The sequence below is a fragment of the Hylobates moloch genome, unplaced genomic scaffold (assembly GCF_009828535.3).
Source record: "Hylobates moloch isolate HMO894 unplaced genomic scaffold, HMol_V3 SCAFFOLD_3, whole genome shotgun sequence".
NCBI lineage: Eukaryota > Metazoa > Chordata > Mammalia > Primates > Hylobatidae > Hylobates > Hylobates moloch.
The window spans coordinates 160,221,002-160,243,143 of record NW_026652278.1 but is presented as its reverse complement, the minus strand read 5'-3'; the positions used below and the strand labels follow the sequence as shown (position 1 = coordinate 160,243,143).

The following is a 22,142-nucleotide window of genomic DNA, read 5'->3' as shown; positions in this document are numbered from 1 at the left end:
TTAAATTCTTCCTTTCCAGAATACCTGTTTGACTCTTCTTCATGATTATCTGTCTATTCATCTGATAAATTTCTTATTCATATCTTGAGTTGTTTTTCTGATTTCTTTGTATTATCTGTGTTCTCTTTTATCTCACTGAGCTTCCTTAATATCATTATTTTAAATTCATTTTTCACCATTTCATAATTTTCTTTTTCATTGGAATCTGTTGCTGGAGAATTATTGTTTCTTTGGAGGTGTCATCTTTCTTTGCTTTTTTACATTTCTGTCATCCTTACATTGATACCTGTACATCTGGTATAACCATTGCTTCTTCCAATTTTGAGGGTTGACTGCCATAGGGGAAGATTTTTTTCCTGTGGCTATATCTATGTTGTTGGTTGGGTAGGGCACTTTAGCTTTGGTTCTGGGTGTGTGAGGTAGTGTAGTCTCCATATGATGTTTCTCAGCTGTAAACAGGAACCGTAGTGTTTGTGATTTCCTCAGTGGCTTACGCTGTAGTTGTTAGTGGAGGCTATGGCGAGGTTTTGCTGAGAATAAGGATGCCACATGGGCCACTCCTCGGGCCCCAGTGTTAGGATCACTAGGCTGAGTTTGCCTGTCCTTGGGTCCCCAGGGCAGTGTCTGTGGGAACTGATGTTACTGGTTTCAGGCAGGCTGATTTTTGGGCCTCCAGTTTGCTTTTGTGCTGGTAGCAGCAGCGGTGACCTAGGCAGGAGGGTGAGTCTTCAGGCCCCTAAGCAACGTGCATGGCATGTGTAATGTCAGTAGCTGGACAACCCTCAGGCTCCCAGGCACTATGCACTGGTGTTAGTGGTGGCTGCAACCAGCTGGACAGGCCAGTCCTCAGGCTTCCAGGTAGAGCTTTGTGCGGGTGGGTGCTAGTAGCAGTGGTGGGAGCAGGTTGGATGGGCCTGTCCTCAGGCTCCTGAGAGGGGTGCACAGATGCCAGTCGTGGTGGACCGGCCAGAGAGGTTCCCAGACCTGACAGCATGCTTGACCACTGCCAGAAGGTTTTCTGGGTGTGTTGCTAGATTCCCTGGTGCATACACATGCACTGTGGTGTCCAAAAACATTGATCAATTCCCAGATCCCCAAAGTGGCAGGCTTGGGCACTAGAGGAAGAGTGCCAAACTAGGCAGTCCTGTCCTTAGGCATGTCCTACCCCCCTATCTGATGTTCGTGGGCATAGGCTATGCTGAACAAGAATGGGACAATTTCCAGGGTCCTGGGTGGTATGCTTGGGCACAGGGAGAGAGCTCAGTGCCAGGCCACATGGGCCTGTCAGTCTTGAGGCCTGCAGGTCATGCACAAGGGCTCAGGCTACGGTGGGCAGGGTGGGGCAATCATCAGTCCCTAAGTGGTGAGCTCTGCTGGTCAGACGGCTGTGGCCGTGTGCAAGAGTTCACAGTGGGAATGTGAACCACCAGGGGTCACTCACTTATCATTTTCCCTCACTGGGAAGCCTCTTTGGGCTCCCAGCTGCCCCTGGCCAGGCTCTCTGCCTTACCTCCTCCTTCAGAGCTGTAGGTGTTTCCTGTCACTTCTCTGCTGAGCTCCAGCATTCTCTCTTAGCTGCTCTAGTCAAAGTGTGATTATCTACACTGGCTATTTTGTTTCTTCTTTGTGGAGGAGGGGAGTGTCCTGTGCTTCTGGTCAGCCATCTTTAACTCTCCCTGTAAACATTAATTTTGATCAATAGTAAATACGAATGTATTAAATGTCTCTATTCCAGAAGCATACTTCAAGTTTTCATATGAGGTATGGAATGTCCAGCTTTTCCTGTTACTTCTTAGAGGCGGCATCTTGTGCATATGGACTTCTGCAGGGAAAATGTTTTCTCCCTAGAGAAAAAGATTTCTCTCATTTTGGATTCAGTGTGAAGTCAAAGCGTGCTTTTGACATGTGCAAACTTTATTACTAATATTATTAAATAGTTTGGTTTTCACTGACAGCAGGGCAGTGAGGATGCAGAAAATCCGAGAAACTTAGATGCAAAAAATAAGAGAAGGCACTACCTGCAGAGACTTCAACATCAATAATAAAACAGACTAAAAGTTGATCTGCTCTTATTATTACTATGTGTCAGGACTTACGGCAATGCCACTGATAATGTACTTGTCCCTACCAAGGCAAGCTGCTCTCACCAACCTCACCCTGAGTTGCTTTGTGAACTGATGAGATGCATGATCAATATAATGCATTCAGATTTGGTAATCTTGTCATTCTTTCAGATTAATGTCAACAAAATGGCAGCAGATTAAAATGTGCAATAAAATACAAGTAAGAAGTAAAATTATGATGTAATTATTTAAATTGTAAATAAATAAAAGTATGCTTTCTTTAGAAAAAATTCTCTGGCCCAAAATGAAAATTACAGTTACTGCCCTGTGGAATCAAAGCATCTACTGAGGATGATGGCTTTCTTGTATTGAGGCTGCTGTAAAATAGCTAAATATTCAGATAACTCAAAAATTATACTATTTCTTTATGTTCTATTTGCATGTGTTTATAATGCAAAGTATTACTTTATTTCAAAAATGTAAACATGTGTGTTGCTCTTTTATTGTTCATTCTGCAAATGGCTATTTTCATTTTATAGCTGCTTGGAATATTTTCAAGAATCTCTATTATCTTAAGTACTTTAAGAATATTTTGGAAACTGGAGTAAAGTGCTGAAAGCCTGGGGCATCTGGGCACTGCCTGAAGAGGGATTCCAAGATGAAGAATTTGCATGGGTATTTTAAATTAATTACCATGTAAAATGTAATTAAAAGGCATCACTTATCATTTGAAGAGCAGTTGGCAAAAAAATATACTTGCATCCTTTATACAGCTCAACCTGAACAGGGAATCCCAGAGGGTGAAGTTAGAAATTATCAGCACCTTTGAATTGGCTGTTTCTAAATACTTAAAAGACTCTTCAGTGCTTAACTTATTTATTTTGCTTCTTTTTCTTTTTTTGAGATAGAATTTCACTCTGTCACGCAGGCTGGAATGCAGTGGCACCATCTCAGCTCACAGTTGCCTACGCCTCCTGGGTTCAAGCAGTCCTCCTGCCTGAGCCTCCCAAGTAGCTGGGATTCCAGGCATGTGCCACCATGCCCAGCTAATTTGTGTATTTTTAGTAGAGAAGGAGTTCTGCTATGTTGACCAGGCTAGTCTCAAACTCAAGTGATCTGCCAGCCTTGCCTTCCCAAAGTGCTGGTATTACAGGCATGAGCCCAGCCTATAATGTTTAACTTCTTAAGAGAAATAGAAATCATATAACGCATCAGAATCTGTTGTTGGTTTTGAATGGCATATATCTTACTAAATTCTGTGCACAAACATTATTTTTGTTATATTTAAAAAACATAACTGCACCTAGATAAGGATTTTACATGTACATTCAATTTGAATCAGAAAAAAACTTTTAAAAATATTTTAGGTCACTGTAGGAACTTCAGTGATATTAAGATATTTTAGTAGAGGAATAGATTTATAAATTATTTGTTATTTTATTTATCTCATCACTGCTTTATTATATAATTCTATTAATTAGAATTTTTCTTTCTCTTTTAAAATTCTCTTCAATCAACATGTTTTTATATTTATTCATTTTGCATTTTGCATTTCCTTTTGCTTTTTTGTGCTTTATTTTCATATACAGCTTTTAAATCTCTTTTCCTGAGATGTTGGTGGATCAAGAGAAAGAGGATGGAGCTTAAACAAGTTTAATCACTTATTATTTTAAACAGGTTTAAAAACTTTTTAAAGAAAATTTTATTACACATTGACAATTTATATTTTTATATATTGATGGATTACAAAGTAATATGATTTATGACTACAACATTAAATCAAGCTAATTAATATATTCATCCCCTCAAATACTTTTCATTTTTTTGTGGTGAGAACATTTGAAATTTACTCTCTTAGCAATTTTGAAATGTACTCTATTATTAACAATATTCACCATGCTGTGCAATAGATAAGTTTAATCACTTCGTAAAGAAAAAAAAAAGATAACCTCAAAAGCACTTCTACAGTATAAAATTACTAAAACAAAAAATACAAATAAAGAAAACACAACAATAAATAAACAATATTTCTCTTTTGTGATATACATCAGGTTTTCTATTCTAATACCTTTCTTATGCAGTAGGCAAACATCAGAAATTGATATTTCATTGCGTGCAATGTATTTTATTTGTTTTAGTTTCTTGGTGATAATCCATGATCTCTTCTTAGAGATATACTTGTAATTAAAACTCTTATTGCTTGCTATATCCATTTTTTGCCTTCTGGAATAATGTTCTTTACCTGCTTGTATTTCTATAATTTTGAGAACAGTTTTATGATTGTACTCATTTTAATAATGTTTTCTCATTCAAGTAGTTCAACAAGCCAAAACTTGTTTTGATTCTTCATAAAAGACAGAAAACAAATAAAAGCATATTACAGATTTAATTATTCAACTTTTGAATTAAAGTTTCTAGTTTTATTCTTTTATATGAAGACTTGAAAATAATATTACTAAGTAATTATAGTCTTTACACACTGAATACATGTGTAAATTGTGTATTGCCGATTTATTATTTTAAAATACATTGCAAAATGTGTTAAAGATAAAACTTGTTTTTAATCAATGAATTCCATTATAGACAGTGACCAATAGATTTTCAGTCGGGTGGGGTGCACAGCTTTCTAATGATATCCCAGGAGGAAAAGTCCCCAGTTGGGTGTACTTAGCTAACCCAAATCTTCCCTCTCTTGCTTGCGTTTCTCAGGCAGAACGTACTGAGAGTGAAACATGCGGAAACGAGGAGGAAATGTCCAGAACAACCTGGGCTGTGTCCTCATTTTCTTAGAATAAGATGTTCTATGGTGCTTGCACTTAGTGAGCCCGGTGGCACCTTACAGTGGCTGGAGTGCTTTCCGTGTCCCTCAGCTGCGGTGCAACATGGGAAGCATGCAGTGAGGCTCTCTATTGCCTCAGCAGCTTTCTCGGGAAACCAGCTCACCATGGGTTCTACACTTCCGGTTATCTGTGCGGCCTATCCTTGAGTAATAAATCTTCTTTGCCTGACGTGTGTGGGCATTCTGTCGCATCAAACTCATGCACTTGGTAGAGAACCTCTGCATATAGTAAGGCAGTAAAACCAGCCTGTGAGGTGCAATATTATCTCAAAGGATCCTAACACCCCGGCTGTTTAAATTATTCTCAGTTTATCTCACATTTGGATGAAGTTAGAGACAGTTGGCTATTTCAGAATTGCAGCTATCAGACATCTGTTAAACCTAAACCTTTATATCAAAGTCTTAATAAATATAAATCTGTTTCTCTAGTTGGGATTGTAATAGATGACTAGAGAATAGACATTGGTTAGAGGCTTACAGTGTACTAAATCTTAAGCTGGATGTTTCCTTGCATTGTTTAATTTATCTTAAAAACTTTTGAAAAAAATGCATACTATCTCATATTTACAAAAGATGGAGATGAGGTAGGCATTAAGAAATCTCATTCCTACTTTGCTATTTGAAGTAGTACTATATAAGAAAGTCAAATGCATTTAATCACAATTTTTTTGTTGCATTTGGTGGAATAATGCAAATATTTTTATAATTGATGCAATTTTTAAAAGATTCATACTGGAACAACTATTATAGTGCATAGGAAATAGTCTGGTCAGCCTTTTAAAGGTCCTAAAGTCTCTGGCATAGGGAAATGTCCTACCCATAGTTTAGATGGCCTGGGTAAATAAAATGAATTGATCACCACCAGTTGTTTTTCTCTTTTAAAATGCCAATAAAATAACAGGAAGCCACTGAAAGTTATAAACTTCTGATGAACAAAACTATCAGGCAAAGGACCACATAAGCAATTTCAATTTAATTTTGGATCATGGTAATTGGATTTAAAAGTAGTGAGTACTGTGCCAGGCAGTCAAAGAAGTAGCTTAGAATGTTTCTAAAGTGTGATGAAACTCAGAAAGAAGCTGATTTTACCTGCGGAAATCTAGAATGTAAACACTCAAGGATGCAAAGTATGAGGAGAAATAAAATATGGAGCTAAATTAAAAGGGATTAACTGAAACTTTTCATAAGAGAGTTTACCTTCCTGTCTCTGAGATTCACACACTACATGATATCCCAGCATTAGCCCCCAAGCTGGTATCTTAAGGGTTCATCTAGGAGAATATGCAGGTCCCAGGGGAAAGTGATGCCCAAAGGCATTTGGCCTTCCTTCTCTTAACCCTGGCTTCTAGTCCTATTCCATTAATGCAAAGATTAACAAGACATGAGCACAGTAGCATACCCAGAGTTGCCAAGCAGCATTTTATTTCCTCATTCTTAGATATGAATGGAGAACAAAATATTCTCTCAACATCTTAAGCCGTCACAATGAAAAATTGCCCCAGAACACAAGCAATACAAGTGACAAAAAAGAATGTAGAACAAAAGCAAAATACATAAAGACATTCCAATGTGTATGCCCAGAGAAATTTAAGACATATGTCATCCATTTTTTAAATAGAAGAGAAAAATCATGTAATAAACCAAAGATCCAGAAAATTATAAATAAGTGTCTAAAATAAAATTAAAAGATTGTGAGGGAGTTTAGAAAACGTAACCACAGAATGTTCCCAAAACACCAAATAAAATCAGAGAAACGAGAAAATGTGAAAGATAAGAGACAAACAGTATTTTTTTATTTTATTTTATTTTATTATTATACTTTAAGTTTTAGGGTACATGTGCACAATGTGCAGGTTTGTTACATATGTATACCTGACACAGTATTGATAAATGATGCCAAATATCTAAATAAAATGAGTTCAAGAAAGATAAAATATGATACATAAAAATAAAATTCTAAGCCCCCAATCAACTGAACAGACCATCTTTTGTCCAAGGGGAGCCCTTAGATACCGCACCTGGCCAAGAAAAAATACTGAGTTCCAGCCCCGACAGGAGGAAGGGTTGAACTCGTTGTACTCCTCTCTCACTAACTGCCATTATTAGTTTTGTTTGTTCACCTAAGGGCTAAACAGAAACCAACCCCTTGAAAAAGATTCCACTACGAATATCAACCAGCCTTTCTTAGTTGGGCACTGACCCTGCCTTTCTCTTTCTGTGGCTGGACACAACCACTGATCAGTATTTCTTCCCTGTAAGAGACCACTGGCCAGGAAGTGGTTCTGGCAGTCAGCTCACAGAGCACGGATACTGCACCCAGAGGGCTTTACAAGTAAACAATCTAATAGTAATACATTTAAATGTTAAGTCTCTGTCCCCAAGATGAACATGGGATGCATATTGCATACATGTTAGCCTACTATGCATGTGCACGCCACCCCCTGTGAATATTCATAGTACCTCCTATAATCTGTTGAATATGTAAACTTAGCTACCTCTCTCAACATAAATTCCTGTTCCTTTTGCCCCTCCCTTGAAGCGCTTGCTTTTCAGTTTCAGTTGGAGGCTCCTCTTCCTGCCTTCAGGCTATGATACCCACTTTTAGAAATAAAACCCTTCTTTCCAAATTTATAGATTTGTGACTTTTTAATTCAGCTGTTGATAAAAACAAACTCTGTAAAATATTTAAAGAGGTTTATTCTGAGCCAAATATGAATGACCAAGGCCCAAGGCAAAGTCTCAAGAGGTCCTGAGAACATATGCCCAAGGTGGTTAGGTTTTATATATATATATATATGTATATATATATATGTGTGTGTGTGTGTGTGTGTGTATATATATATATATATATTTTTTTTTTTTTTTTTTTAATCGAGATGGAGTCTTGCTGTATCGCCCAGGCTGGAGTGCAGTGGCGCAATCTCGGCTCACTGCAAGCTCCACCTCCTGGGTTCACACCATTCTCCTGCCTCAGCCTCCCGAGTAGCTGGGACTACAGGTGCCCATCACCACGCCGGCTAATTTTTATATTTTTAGTAAAGATGGGGTTTCACCATGTTAGCCAGGATGGTCTGGATCTACTGACTTCGTGAGGTTACAGTTTGGTTTTATATGTTTTAGGAAGACATATGATATCAATCAATACATGTGAGTTCAGTCTGGAAAGGCAGGACAACTTGAAGTGGGGGCCTCCAGGTTGTAAGGGGATTCAAAGATTTTCTGATTGGTTGAAAGAGTTAAGTTATTATCTAAAGACCTGGAATCAATAGAAAGTAGTATCTGGGTTAAGATAAGGGGTTGTAGAGACCAACATTTTTGTTATATAGATGAAATCTCACAGGTTGCCACTTTTAGTCTCAAGTACTAAAGTTTGAAGTACTAAATGTTATATGAATCATTTTATGTATTACAATGTGAATTATGATATGAATCATCATAAGCACTAAGACCAATTGACAAGTAGCGTTTGATGATGGTAGAGTAGGTGATTCTGCTTTTGTAATCACCTGATAGGTTCTTTGTGCCCACTGCACAGGCAAAATCAGTTAACTGAGACCATGGCATTGTGGTAGAGAAAGAGTTTAATTGACAGGAAGCTGGCCATGTGGGAGATGGAGCTATCACTCAAATCTGCCTCCCTAAAGGTTCAGAGCTTAGGGGTGCAAAGTTTTCTATTTAGAGCAAATGTTTCCTATTCAGATATTTAAAGGGTGCCAGCCTCTCCAGAAGTGAGCTAGTAAGTGAAGGAGATTCTCAACAGAATGCAAAGTTCCCCCACAAGAGACAGCTGTGCAGGGTCATACCAAAATAGGTCAAAGAAATATATTTTGATGTAAATACTGTGATTTCCTTCAGGGCCTGCTATCTGTCATGTGATGCTCTGCTGGAGTCAGGTTGAAATTTGCTAGCTTATTGCTACAAAGAATCTGTTTTGTCAGTCTGAAGAGCTCTATTTCAATGTTAGTGCTGGTCAGATGTGCCTGAGCTGCTAAAAGAGGAGGGTTTAATGAGATATGCCTGGCCTCCATTTCTGTTATGGCCTGAACTAGTTTTTCAGGTTTCTTTGGGTCCTCTTGCGCAAGAGGGGGGTCCATTCAGTTGGTTGAGGCACTTAGAATTTTATTCTTGGTTTACATAATAAAAGTCTGGAAATTATCCACTCTTCCTACCACCAAAAGGAAGAAATTTTTTGAGTTTCAGTATAGGAGTCCCCTCACTGAAAGAGCCCAGTTAATGGCTGAAAAATAAACCCACCTGCTAGATCCCAGGGTCCAGGTCCAGCCTATGCTGAAGTTTGAGGGGAGTGGGTGGATGAGCAGAAAGAACACGCGGAGGGCCGTAGGCAGGTGAATATGGTTTTTATTTAGCAGCAGCTTTCATTAACAGCTTTCTCATTAGCTCTTTTCACATTGTCCACCTTTATCTCAGCTGTTTGCTCTGGCTCTGTGACTCCGGCCACCCCCACACCTACAGCTGCATGGCCAGCTCTCCCTTGCGTTCTGGGTCAGCAGCTTAACTCTTTCTCTCTCTGGGCACCAGCATGAGTCATGCTGTGGCTTCCCTATGTCCATCTGCAAGATGGACAGCTCTGGTTCTCTCTGGGCACCAGCGAGCCCAACATGTCAAGCCATGTTGAGCCCAGCTGAGCCCCAAGAGCCCCTGTACAGCGTTAGCAGGGCAATTACACCTTTTACAAACAACAGTGGCTCAGAGCCAATTATAAACTCACACAGGTTATATAACAAGTGGAGGTGTGCACCTGCGTGCCAAACTTGATAAGTCATGAAGGCCTGGATATCTGCCTCTGCCTATGCTTGACCAAAGCACATCCATGTACCTTACACCACCAAAGTATGTAACTGCAAAATTTGAAAACCTTAACTATAAAGGGAAGTAACTAAAACTTTCAGAGAAGAAAACCAAGGTAATTTAGGAAGTTTAACAGTGGAATAAAGACAAGGAAGGATTTATAAAATGTATAACTTTGATGGCTAACTTTTTGGATATTACTTGAACTTTTTTAAAAAATAGAAGAAAAGGAATACAAATTTACTTAACATGTATACACAGGAGCCATCAGGATGAAGACGCAACTTCCTAATGAGGTACAGGAGCTTATATATCATCTTGAGGTTACAGAAAGAATGGGCGCTTGGATCATTGTAAAACAAGTCATGGGAGAAGGACGAAGAAGAATTCTATTGGGAGGCAATAAATGATTACTAGAGAGAAAGATAGGATCCAGAACCTAAATTGATTGTAAATAATGTTCTTTGGATTTTAAATAATTGGAGGCAATCACTATCTTGAAAAAGGGTCTGTTCATCTGTGGTTCCTGTAAAGGATAATGAGATAACAGGGAGGGGAACAGGAATATTTGTTCTCCTTGGTGGGCCAGTTCTGTCTTTATGTACATAGTGGAAAAGTCTCTTGCAGTTCTTGTTGATTGCTAAGGATTGCAAAAAACAAAAATTTGGGATCTGAAAAGAGTTTGACCTGCTAAATAATTTGCCTAAGGCTACACAGCTACCTGAGAGGCAGAACTGGGCTTCAGGGCCCGACAGCGACTCCAGAGCCTGGGTCCTTAGCCTCCAAACTATAGTACCTCTTACAGAAATGATCAGCATTTATTCAGTGCTCACTGTCTTCCAGGCATTGTGCTAAAGGCTTTACATATATCAACTCATATGCCTTCACCATAACTCAAGGTAGGCATGATAATCATAGTTGAAAAAACTAAGACCCAGGGAGCCTTAGTGAATTTCCAAAGGTCACACGTGTAATAAATGACTGAGTCAGGATTTGCACACAAACCAGCTGGCTCCAGAGCTGGGGCCCCATGTTTTGTGCCTCTTACATGTTTATGAGTATGGCAGAATTTGGACTGAGGCAAGCTTTCATTGTAGTTCAGAGAGTTTGGAAGGGGGAATCTTGTGTGTGTTTTTTATTTTATTTTAATTTTATTTTTCTGTCAAACCTCAAAGCAGACGCTAAAGGCATTACATTTGGTAGGACACACGAAAGAAGACAATATTATTTTCTGGCCTACTCAAGATGCCAGCTACTCTCATTTAGGTGAAATTGGAGATTAACCTAATGATTTCTTCAAAAATAAGCAAGGAAGTGAAACAGAGAAAGGAAGACAGTGGTGTAAAAGGATATAGGTAGCATGTGTGAAAGACAGGAAGAGAGACTATAAACGGTATTTCAGCCGTACCAACTCTAGAGATTTTAAAACCAGCATCCCCAAGCTGTGTGAGCAGTGAAAGGGCACACTTCTCCCACAATACAGCTTGCTCTTTTCTTTCAGCCACATTGATAAAGACATATAGTTGGTGTCTTACTAGGTTCTTTAAAGTTTCAAATACTAAATGTTATATGAGTCATTTTATAATTGCTAGGTGAATTATGGTATAAATCACCGTGAGCACTAAAACCAATTGACGAGTAGCATTTGATGATGGTAGAGTAGGAGATTCTGCTCTTGTAGTCACCTGATAGGTTGTTTGCTGCACAGGCAAAATCAATTAACTGAGATCATGGCATTGCAGTAGAGAAAGAGTTTGATTGACAGGAAGCTGGCCATGTGGGAGAAGGAGTTATTACTGAAATCTGCCTCTGCACAGGTTCAGAGCTGAGGGATTTTATGAACACTTTGGTGGGTAGGGGGCTAGGAATGGGTGGTGTTGATTGGTTGGGGATGAAATCATAGGGTTGTGGAAAGTGGTCCTCTGCACTGAGTCCACTTCTGCGTAGGACCACGAGACAAGTTGCGTCATGAGTCATGGATGCAGGTGGAGTCAGTCTGAAAAATATCTCAAAAAAACAACAACAAAAAAGAAATCTTAGATTCTACAATAGTGATGTTATCAGTAGAAACAATTGAGAAAGTCACAAGTCTTGTGACCTCTAGCTAGATAACTCCTGAGAAGCAGAGGATTATAGAATCCTCTGGATTATAGAAACTATTTAGCAGAATTCAGGCCTCTCCCATAATCCTATTCTTATGGCCTTTCATTAATCTTACAAAGGCAGTTTTTGGTTCCTGAGCAAAGAGGGAGTTCATTTTAGGAAGGGACTATTATCACCCTTGCTTTCAAGTTAAACTATGAACTAAATTCCTCCCAAAGCTAGCATGGCCAAATCCAGGAATGACCAAGAACAGCTTGGAGGTCAGAAATAAGATGGAGCCAAGCATGTCAGATTTCTCTTACTGTCATAATTTTGCAAAGGTGGTTTTGCATGCACACACACAGTCTCTCTCTCTCTCTTTCACTTTCTTGTTCTCTTGCTAACTCTCTCTTACTCTTTCTCATTGAGTAAAACTGAAAAACTAGACTAAATACATATTTAAACTTGCCAGGAAGTATCAAAGAGCTAGCAGGACAGTGATGAATTATGGAGCAAGATCCAGGTTGCATGCTTTGTGGTCATAAACAACGTGGTAAAATAGTAATATGTAAGTGAATAAATTTGATGTGGTTAGAAAATACAGATGCATTTTCCACTTAAGGTCAACAATGTTCACTTTTGACCCTTTTGAGGTTTTCATTTTCCTGATTTCATTTAGCAAGGTCTCTGAGCTATTGATTTCCAGCCACTCTCTGTAACTCTAAAAGCTGTTTCTTAAACTTGAGAGAAAAGCAGCTCAATTTACCAGAAAATTATTTAGGCATATCAAAGAGGTTTTAGTTTGTTTTCTTTTCATATATCCTCTCTAATAATGGTTCCTCCTTGGATTTGTAAAATTGACAATCTTAAATCATAGGACAGTTTATTCCTAGAATAGAAAAGGAATGAAAAAGAAAAGAAAATATATTGCCCACTCTTTCTTATTTTTTGTTCCTAGCTTCATTTGTCCTCCATCTCATTTTCAGAGAATCACCTCCACTATTGTTTTGGGAAATATGTCCCCACAGCTGCCTCCTTCCTTATAAAATTGGTTGAAGTGCCAGCATTCTTCAGTTGAGCCAATCAGAATCCTTCTCAGTCTGATTAGGAAGGTTCCTTAGTTTGGATCCTATTAAAATTTCATCTCAACTTCTTATCTATTTTTAAGTAATGAAATGTAAACATGTACACTCTTGACTATCATATTCTGGTTTGGGTACTAGAAATAAATAAATATGATTGACTACATGAAAGTACAGTGAGTTAAATGTTCAGAGAGACAGAAAGTAGGAAGTTGGAAAGGGAATTCTGATAGTGATCCATTCCTTGATTCCAATTTTTCCAGAGTCCTAACTTGAGACTTTTTATCCCCTTGGATTTTGACTCAGCAAGATGCTTTGGTGCCTTGTTAATATCTTTGCTTCCTTCTTCAGCTAAGTTTACTTGGCCTATTTAAGGACAGTCACAAAAGGGAGTTAATGGATACCAAAGTTTAGAAGAGACAACACTATCTCACTGTAACTTGGAACTGAACTGTAAGTGGAAATTAATATTCTATAGGTAATGAAAATTCTTCAGGAGTATGCAAAGCTTTTCCCCCTAAGCCTTGGAAGTACAATATGACATATTAAGTTTAATTCACTTATAGAAAAATTAAATGACCTCTATAATTATTAATATTGTTAATAGTTTTTCCTTTAGGATGTTTGGCAGGTGTCTTTATTACAACTTATGTTCTTTTTCTCTAGTCAAGGTTTGTTTTATTATATTTAAAGAAATGAGCAAAATATATGCATTCCATAAAATAATTAAAAATAACTACCCTTGAGATTTCAGACCCTGAATATTGGCTTCAAATGTTCCAGATTACAAATTGATTCACCAAATCTGAGATGAAATGTCAAAGGTACATGACCAATTATTTATGACATTTCATTTGTAGTTAAGGCTATAAATTGTTCGTGACGAAGTCTTGAGAGAGATGCTTAAATGTCAAATACTAGAGTGCTGGGTTCTATATTAATTGCTACTTTTATGATTTGTACTTTTTCATACTTGTTATCTTTCTACCATTTAACACTAAGTACATTTGACTCTGTACACTTTTAATTCAAATTTGGATATAGAAAAAAAAGAGAAAGGAATAGTGCTTGTAGTGGTAATTGACTTAAAAAAAAAAGGTTAAGATGAATGCATTCATTGATAACATCGACCATAATTTAATTCATTCAATCTCACTGTCAAAGAATATGAGAACTAATCAATTGGGTTTTAAATATATAATGAAAAAAAACTGCAGACTTCTATTCATGTTCACTTTTGAATTGGAATCTGACTTTTCACTTGTGCCTTTAGTTTTAAGCATTCATCATGAAAGTCTGACATTTCAATTGATACATAAAATTTAGTACAATTAATTCCAATTCAAATGTTAAATATCCCAAACAATTAACATCTGATGTGTTTCTCACACAAATTGGCATGCTTAGCTAATTTTTGGATACCTAAATTCATTCTTTCTAAAGAGTTATGTTAAAAATGTTTTGCCGGGAGTGGTGGCTCATGCCTGCAATCCCAGCACTTTGGGAGGTCGAGGTGGGTGGATCATCTGAGGTCAAGAGTTTGGGGCCAATATGGTGAACCCCATTTCTACTAAAAACACAAAAATTAGCTGGAGAGTGGTGGCCGGTGCCTGTAATCCCAGCTACTCAGAGGCTGAAGCAGGAGAATCGCTTGAAACTGAGAGGTGGAGGTTGTAGTGAGCTGAGATGGTGCCACTGCACTCCAGCCTGGGTAACAGAGTGAGACTCTGTCTCAAAAATAAAAAATAATAATGAAAAATAATGTTTTAAGTTAAATCATGGAGAGGCTTATAATGTTCCAGAATTTTAAAACTTAACTTTTTGTTTTTGCACATTGCAAAATTTATTGTAAATATTTATTTAATTCAAAATAAATCAGAATTCCATATTGGAAGGCATTAAAATGTTTTGTAAGATTTTATGGCAGAATAAAGGTGAGATACTTCAATATAACTTTATAATAGAATTCTAGGATCAAGAGCTTGTGATTCAATATAATAAAAAGATATTAATCTGCTATAATTAAAATTATTTTATAGGATAAATAAAAAATTAAAAAGATAATTTACATGATCTCAGAACATATCTAAGAATATGGGGAATATGACATATATTAAAGGGATATTTCAATGCAGTGGTTAAGATTGTTTTTTAAATTAATAATGTTTGCTTAACAGGCTTTCCACTTAGAAAACTAAAGCTTGCTTTATCAACTATGATTTCCAAAGAGATTAAGGTGCTAAATATAGAAACAAAAATATGAGCAGCAGCCTCAAAATTTATGAGTCATTTTTAAGCAAGACAGGAAACCTGTCATAAAGGAAAAAATGACAGGATAGACTGCATGAATGTTAGAAATTTTAGGATATTAATATCCATTATAAGCAGGTCAAAAGATGATAGACTGCAGGGAAGTCTTTGCTTCATGTGAATGAAGCAACAGAGGTTTCAAGTCACCATTGCAAAGAAATTCTTCAAATTAATAAAGCAACAAGAAATATTATAGAAAAACCCGGAAAATTGTTACCACCATGGCACGGAATCTTTAAGCTTCAATTTCAGGAATAAACATCTAAAATGTTCAATACATTTAAATGCAGATATGAAATCTACACAAACACATATTTTTAGAATAATTTGTCATTTTCTTAGAGGTCTCAGATTTTGCTATCTTCAGTTTTTCCTTATCTTTCTTACCATTCTGCTCTTCAACACTAGAAATCCTTTGTTTAAGCAACAGAGCAGAATGTTATCCACTGACTTACGTCAATGCTTGCCTAATTTCCCATTCTTATAAAGAACAAATTAGCGTTTTTCTTACATTAAATTACTATTATTGCTTTTATTTATTATTTGTACTTGAGGTCTTGCTCTTTCACACAGGCTGGAGCACAGTGGTGTGACTATAGCTCACTGCAGCCTTAAACTCCTGGGCTCAAGCAATCCTCCTGCCTCAGCTTCCTGAGTAGCTGGGACTACAGACGCTCCACCATGCCCAGCTAATTCACTTTTACTTTTGTTTTCAGAGATGGGGTCTCGTTGTGCTGCCCAGGTCGCTCTTAAACTACTGATCTCAAGCAATCCTCCCACCTCTGGCTCTCAAGTAGCTGGGATTACAGGCACTTGCCACTGTGCCCAGCTGTCTTGCATTAAATTATATAATGAACAGTAATTGAGATGATTTAGATAACTGCACTAGTCTCCATTATAATATTTCACACAATAGTAAATTATTATTTTTAATTGACTATCAAATTATTGGAACTAAAGTGTCTGCTAGGGCTTTGAATCTATGCAAGCCTCTCTTATTGTGCTACTTGATATTCTGATATATGTGGCCCTATCAAGAACACTGTTCTGCCAATGCAAACTCAGTTCAGTCAAATGATAGGGAGCTCTGGACTTTCCCTTATTTCTATTTCCCAAATTTCTTCCCCCAGTCTGCTTAGCTCTCTGAGTTAATGAGGGAGTCATTAGGGCTTATTTCAGCTTGAGTCACACAAACACACACATACATACAGGCAACAAACATACATTATTTTCCTCAGAATGAAATCATGCTTTTCTGCTAGTTTGTAGTTAAGGCTAAAATTATATGTATGGGCATGCTATTTAATACAGTTGCAAATATTTAAGTAGTGGTACGTATATTTTTCCCAACTATTATCTTTGGGGGAATTTTAGTATTGGATATAGAAATTTAGAAATAAAATATAGAAAGTTTCTCTAAATTAAGATTTTATTTAGCTTACAGAATTTTATGGATGTTGGAAACTATGTATATATATATATTCATGACACCTTTAGAGAATATATGGAAGACATGTTGATAGTATTTATAACTTTCTCAATTTTCTTTAGAAATGGTATAATCAATTCTGCTTTAGGGAGATCAATTTTTGTAGTAATTTTTCAAAATATCATCAATCATATTAACAATCTCAAATATATAACTAGAGTTTGGCCTAATATGATCTTATCATTTTAATTGCTTATTTACCTTATACCTGTAGCTATAATCTTTTTTTTAATTTCACATTAAAAAGTGTTTTATTCTTTGGTGGCTATTGTGAATGGGATTGAATGTTTAATTTTGCTCTCAGCTTGGACGTTATTGGTGGATAAAAATGCTACTGATTTTTGCACATTGATTTTGTATCCTGAAACTTTGCTGAAATTGTTTATCAGATCTAGGAGCCCTTGGGCACAGACTATGGGGTTTTCTAGTATAGTATTATATTGCCTGTGAAGACAGATATTTTGACTTCCTCGCTTCCTATTTGGATACCTTTTCTTTCTTTCTTTTTTCTGATTGCTCTGGCTAGGACTTCCAGTATTATGTTGAATAGGAGTGGTGAGAGTGGGCATCATTGTCTTGTTATGGTTCTCAAGGGGAATGCTTCTAGCTTTTGCCCATTCAGTATGATGATGGCTATGGGTTTGTTGTAGATGGCTCTTACTATTTTGAAGTATGTACCTTCAATGCCTTAAAATGCCTCTGAATACAGCTAACTAGGGAGGTGAAAGACCTCTACAATGAGAATCACGAAGCACTGCTGAAAAAAATCAAAGAAAACACAAACAACTCAAAAAAATTCCATATTCATGGATAGGAAGAATCAATATTGTTAAACTGGCCGTACTCCTCAAAGCTATTTACAGATTCAATGCTATTTCTATCAAACTTCCTATGACATTTTTTCACATAATTAGAAAAAAGTCATTCTAAAATTCATTTGGAACCAAAAAACAGCCTGAATAGCCAAAGAAATCCTAAGCCAAAAGAACAAAGCTGGAGGCATCACACAACCCAACTTCAACCTATACTACTAGACTATAGTAACTAAAACAGCACAGTACTGGTACAAAAACAGACAGAGACCAATGGAACAGATTAGATAACCCAGAAATAAAGCTGCACACCTACAACCATCCGATATTTGACAGCGTCACCAAAAACAAGCAATGGGGAAAGAACTCCCTATTCAATAAATGCTGCTGGGATAGCTGGTTAGCCATATGGAGAATATTGAAAACTGAGCCCTTACTTTACACAAAAAACAAAAAGCAACTCAAGGTGGATTAAAGATTTAAAAGTAAAACCTAAAATGAAAAAGATTCTAGAAGAATATCTAGGCTATACCATTCTGGACATCTCAGCTTGGCAAAGACTGATGATGAAGACTCCTAAAGCAGCTGCAACCAAAACAAAGATGGAGCAGTGAGACCTAATTAAAGCAACCAGCTTTTGCAGAGCAAAAGAAAGTATCAACAGAGTAAACAGATAACCTACAGAAAGGGAGAAAATATTTGTAATCTATGCATCTGACAAAGGTCTAATATTCAGAAGCTATAAGGAACTCAACAAGCGAAAAACAAACAACCCCATTTAAAAATCGGCAAAGGACAGGAACAGACACTTCTCAAAGGAAGACATCATGTGGCCAACAAGTGTATGAAAAAATATTCAATATCACTAATCATTAGGGAAATGCAAATCAAAACCACAATGAGACACCATTCAAACCAGTCAGAATGGCTAATACTAAACAGTCAAAAAAGAACAGATGCTGGGTGAATTTGAGGAGAAAAGGAAAGGCTTATACACTGCTGGTGGGAATGTAAATTAGTTCAGCCACTGTGGAAAGCAGTCTGGAGATTTTTCAAAGGACTTAAAGTAGAACTACCATTTGACCTAGCAATCCCATTACTGTGTATATACCCAAAAGAAAATAAGTTGTGCTACCATAAAGACATATATATATATATATATGTCTTAAAAAAAAAATATATATATATATATATATATTTTTTTTTTTTTTTGAGACAGTCTCACTCTGTCACCCAGGCTGGAGTGCAGTGGCACAACCTTGGCTCATTGCAACTTTCCACCTTCCGGGTTCAAGCCATTCTCCTGCCTCAGCCTCCCAAGTAGCCAGGACTACAGGCATGCACCACCACACCCAGCTAATTTTTGTATTTTTAGTAGAGACTGGGTTTTGCCATGTTGGCAAGGCTGGTCTCAAACTCCTGACCTCAGGTGATCTGCCCGCCTCAGCCTCCCAAAGTGCTGGGGTTACAGGTGTGAGCCACCCCACGAACATGGAAACATCTATGATATTTCTGCTAAAGATAAATAACCTGAATCAATCATAAGGAAACAATAGACAAAACAAAACTAAATGGCATTCTAATTGTACCCACCTGAAACCCTCAAGATTGTCAAGGTCATGATAGCCAAGGAAAGGTTGAGGAACTGTTCCAGATAAAAGGAGATTGGAATAACATGTGACTCTGAACTTGATTCTTTTGCTAAAATGGACACCAGTAGACAAATGGTGAAATTTGAGGACCTGAGGATTAGCAGGATTAGATAATGGTAATGTTTCTATGTTAATTGCCTGGTCTTCATGTTTTTGCTGTAGTTAGCATATTCTTGTTTGTTGAGTGTGATGGAGCATCATGTCTACAACTTACTCTCAAATAGTTTAGAAAAAATTATTTATATTATACTTGAAAGTTTTTGTAAGATTGTTTCTAAAAATAATAAAGAAAAAGGTTTTGTAATGTTTATTGTAACCTATTTCCCATAAATCACATGAAGAAGTATTTATATTTTATTTTTTCATAACATTTTGCTCATTAAAGCTTAGATCTTGATTTTAAAAACTATTGTTGCTCAAGTAACTCTGAGACATCTATGAAATATTAGATAAGATTCCAATGCTCTTGCTATCAGAGACCAAAAAGAAAAAAAAATGGAGGTTAGATAAGACCCATGTTAAATTATTTCCTTTTAGGAGGACTTTATATTTCTTGATTCAATAAAATAGCTTTGCATATTTGGGTAGTAAAACTGTGTCAACTGTCTCTTTCGTCTTCCAAATACACACACGCACACACACACACACACACACACACTTTGCTTTTGCTATAAGACTTTTTTTCCTTTTTTTTGACAAAGTCTCACTCTGTCCCCACCTCGGCCTCCCAAAGTGCTGGGATTACAGGCATGAGCCACCGCACCAGGCCCATTATTTTTCTTAGATTAAAATCATGTTTTCTTTCTATTTTGTCCTAAAATCATATTTATAGATAATGCTATTTAATACATTTGCAAATCTTTAAGTAGTGATCTTTTTCCCATCAAATACCTTTGGGGAATTTGGATTTGAAAGCATTAGGAGATATTTGGCAAGATTCAGGATAGAAGGAGGCTAAAGAATATTTGAAATTATGGAAATAAAGCAGTTTTCATGGGATAAAATATTTCTGGATGTGGCAGTGCTGTATATCTTAGAGATAAGTGGAAGAAAATATTCCAGTAAAATACTGTGGAAATAGATGAAGGAGCTAGAACATTCACGTCTCACCTTCCCAATTTTGGCTACAGGTTTATATAGAAGATAATTTAAGGGGCAAGAAAAACAAGAGACTACAAATTTGGTTCAATGTACACTGCCCAGGTGGAGGATGCACCAAAATCTCACAAATCACCACCAAAGAACTTACACATGTGACCAAATACCACCTGTTTCCCGAAAACCTATAGAAAGGAGAAAATGTTAAAAATGGGCAAATTTATTTATCATTCTAGCATCTGATATTAGTTCCCTGAGGAAGAAGTACTTCTGACCATAATATGAGCTCAATGTGAAAAAATAACTCATTAAGATCTAATCAGCTAATGACATCTTAGTGTGGTTGTATTGTTTTAGAGCTCAATTCCTGAAGGTTTTTAGTGAAAGGCAAAGTGTCAGTCTGTTTCATCTGTGAGAAGATCTGGAACAAGTCAATTTTAGATGCATTTCTAAGATTCCTTGAGCCTGATCCACCATCAATCAATGTTTCTCACTTTCCTTTCTTTAAGAGGTAAAATCGGGTAACTCTAACTTTCTAGCCCAGAGGGAGATAAACGAACCTTTTTATTTTAAACTGCCTCCCAGCACATCCTTTTTAATGTAGAGAAATCAAACTAACAAGAAATGAAATTTTAAAAGCTTTCATATACGTCAGCTGCAATGGTGGTCACCAGGGTCTTCTCTACCATTAGTCTGAATGCATTAATCTGTTTTAGTTCTTGCCTGGTGCTGTTGAAATTTCACTCTGATTTTTCTGGACACTCTGGTACCCATATGCCTTATTAGTAGGGCATGTGCTTGCAAAGAGATGCAACTGTACTATTCAATTCACAGTTAAAATGACTCATCCATTTACATTTTTGGAAGTTTTGAGATAACACTTTCTAAAATACAATAGTTTGATTATTTGTCAGCACATTAAACAGATGTCAAGAGGAAGGATCATTTTACATTCCTGTATTTAAATGTCTAGTTCAGAAAAGAATTTATACTCTTCAAAAGGAAGAAGTTTCATCTCAGAAGTAATTCATATGCGGTCATATAAAGTTCACAAAAATATTTCTCTGAGTACTTTTCCAAATGAAAAGACTATTTTAAAATTTAATAGAGTGGATTCAAATTAATTTTAACTCTTTAAAATTTATTGGATCTTTACTATAAACACTAAACATGTATACAAAACTGAAAAAACAAAATTACGGCTCACTTTACAGTTTTATATTTGAAATATTTGGGGTTACTGAAATTAAGTTTTAGTCTGACCAAGGTTTTAACATACTGTTAATCATATTTGCTCATAACTTAATAAGGCATAAGAATAATCTGGCAATAGGAAGAAAATAGATTGTATAATTGAGTCAATAAATTTGAATTATCATTATCTTAAGCAATTTTAACACCAATGTGAAATAAAAAATACCTTGGTAAGGTATTGTCTAATTTCCTCATATACTTTTCCCAGTTTACTTCTAGACTCCAAATCTGTGCTGTGTGATATTCATTTTCAAGCTCATACTGTTACCAGGGGGTCCTTGCTCCCAGAGCTCCCAAGATGGTGGCGGGCTGCTTCCAAGATGGCGGCAAGCCTCGTGTCCTCTGACCTGGGATTCTTGGCCTCACGGATTCCAAGGAATGGAATCTTGGGCCACGTGATGAGTGTTATAGCTCTATTAGAAGACGTGGGTCGCAGAAGAGAACCGTGGAACCCAGTGACTAGTGTTCAGCTCAGTTAGGATGAACCAGGGCACTTAGCCATGCAGGAACAATGGCAAGCCTTTAGCCTGATAGAGAGCGGCAATGCGCACCTTGCTGGGTCAGGAGCACAGTGGACACCCTGCCGGATCGAGAGGGATGTAAGTCAGCAACGGGTCTGCGACAGCGGCAAACAGCAATGGTGAACAGCAAG

At 37.0% G+C, this 22,142-nt stretch overlaps 1 long non-coding RNA gene across 1 annotated transcript in view; it reads right to left on the bottom strand.

Moving 5' to 3' along the window:
• The window catches only part of LOC131382988 (uncharacterized), a 66,664-nt gene extending 44,891 nt beyond the window's left edge, over window positions 1-21,773 (bottom strand). The window contains exon 1 of the long non-coding RNA XR_009212632.1: window positions 21,657-21,773. This is a non-coding gene — a long non-coding RNA (uncharacterized LOC131382988). The remainder of the gene's footprint in view (window positions 1-21,656) is intronic.
• Window positions 21,774-22,142: the final 369 nt, after the last annotated feature.